The 1,973-nt window shown below is 55.8% G+C and overlaps 1 pseudogene; it reads right to left on the bottom strand.

Moving 5' to 3' along the window:
* Positions 1–629: 629 nt before the first annotated feature.
* Positions 630–1,771, bottom strand: LOC147268787 (axonemal dynein light intermediate polypeptide 1 pseudogene; annotated as a pseudogene).
* Positions 1,772–1,973: the final 202 nt, after the last annotated feature.

Here is a 1,973-nt window from a genome sequence, read left to right as displayed (position 1 = left end):
ACGCACGCCCAGGACCGCCACCCCCGGACAAAACAATCATACTCTCATCTTCCTCCATACAGGGGGTGAGTAGTCCATAGATGCTGATACGGTCCAGGGCACCTCAGACTTAGTGAAACTGCCAGCGAGCGATCCACTGCACAACAGCAGGGCCCGTGACCAACCCCAGCCCAACCACCACGCCGGGAAGAGGACCAACACCCCCCCCCCCCAAAAGAGCCCCGGCCTGGCCCCCAGGCCTGCAATGGTGCAGTTAGCAAAGGAGGCAGCACTGGACCCACTCCCTGTCCCAGCTGCCCCCCCCCCCCATCCCAACATGTGTGCAGGGTGCGTGTCGTGCATGGGAATGTAGATGTGATGATGTGGATGACTAGAATGTAGTTAAAATTGGCGGAGGCACCCAGGGCATGGGAGCCCCGCCGGTTGCAGACAGCAGTCTCCCAGTACATCCTCATGCACTCCCCCAAAGCCTAAATGTCTACGATGTGATTAAAATGAGGGGGTCCAGCCCCTCAAGGCCTAGTGACACATAAGATGTGATGTGATGGGACAGAGAGGCAATGAGAGGGGCTGAGGAATGGGCCAGACATGCAGGGGGCCAACTTCCAGACTGGCCCAGTGCACAGCGGAACCCCCAGCCAGCAGCCCGTGGTCAGGGCCCCAGTTCGATCAGTATCAAGGAGGTCAGCCCCCATCCCTCAGACGTCCCCCAGCATCCTCCCTTTGTCCGGAGTGGCGACAGTCCAGGACACTGTGCCAGGGCCCAGCCCGCCCGAGGATGGGCCGAGGTTAGCAAACCCCACCCATATGTGGGTGCGACCCCCTGGGGGAGCGGCAGGGCCCCAGGAACATACTTAAAGGAACACACCGACTTCTTGGGAAATCCCCTTGTTGTGTATCAGGTTGACAGCTGGACCAGCAGGTAGAGACCCTCACCAGGTGTCTGATTCTGACGTTACAGCGTCTCCAGCGCCTCCTTATTTCATGTGAATTTCAACATCAAATATGGAGCACAGCTCTGGTTCTTGGGAGCTCTTTGACGCTCTGTGACATCATCGATTTGTCAGAGTGACTTCTTTGGAAGAATGATCTTGAACAGTTGGGCCTTGATCTGCTCATTGGACTCCTTCAGGAGCTGAATCTCCTTTGCACGCCTCTCTGCTTCTCCCAGACGTCTTTCATTTTCCCTCTTCTCATTTTCAGAGGACTGAGCTCTGAGTGTCTTTAGTTGCTCTGTCAGGTCCTGTTTCTCCTTCCGGAGCTCAGAGATTCTTTTCTCCAGGTCAGTGTTTTCTTGGTGAGCCTGCAGTTGTCTCCTGACTCCAAAGCTCACCAAGCTCTTGTGCAGCTTCTGGTAGGAGTCCACGGTTTTCTTGTTCTCCTCTCTGACCCGTGCCAGCAAGAGACCCCTCTCAACACAGCTGATGGTCACCTGCCTGATCAGCTCATCAAACAGCTGGCTGTACAGCTCCCTGCGGACAGGGCAGATGCCTGTTTGAGAGGCCTCCCCTTCCTTCAGCTTCCTGTCCAGTCGTTCCTGGAGGTTCACCACCTCTGCCTCCGTGCTGGGGTCAGCGGACACTTGCTGCACCAGCAGCTGCCCTCCGTCCATCCATTCCTTGGGAGGAAAGATGAAGTTGAGGTTCTCTTCGGTCGAGTCCACAGACACCTGGGAAGATCTGCTTCCTGATTTCCTATCAATCTTAAATTTACGATCATATTTCAGGAGAGAATCGGAAGGTGAAGCCATTGTCCTCTGCAGAGTAAACACGGTGGGAGATGGGTGGAGTCTAAAGAGGACCTGAAGTCTTTTACATGCTGAGTGTTCACTGATGTCAGTGACACAGAACACTGTCATTGATCTCAGCGGGTCCCCTCAGACCCTGGACCGGGCGTGTCCCCTCAGACCATGGACCAGGTGGTGCCACCTCACCTCAGCTCTGTGGCCATGGAGGGTCTGAAGCTGAAGGTCA

The sequence above is a fragment of the Aulostomus chinensis genome, chromosome 2 (genome assembly GCF_037954235.1).
Source record: "Aulostomus chinensis isolate RoL2024-O1b breed Wild chromosome 2, RoL_Achi_v1.0, whole genome shotgun sequence".
Taxonomy (NCBI): Eukaryota; Metazoa; Chordata; class Actinopteri; order Syngnathiformes; family Aulostomidae; genus Aulostomus; species Aulostomus chinensis.
This window is presented reverse-complemented; position numbering and strand designations above follow the sequence as displayed.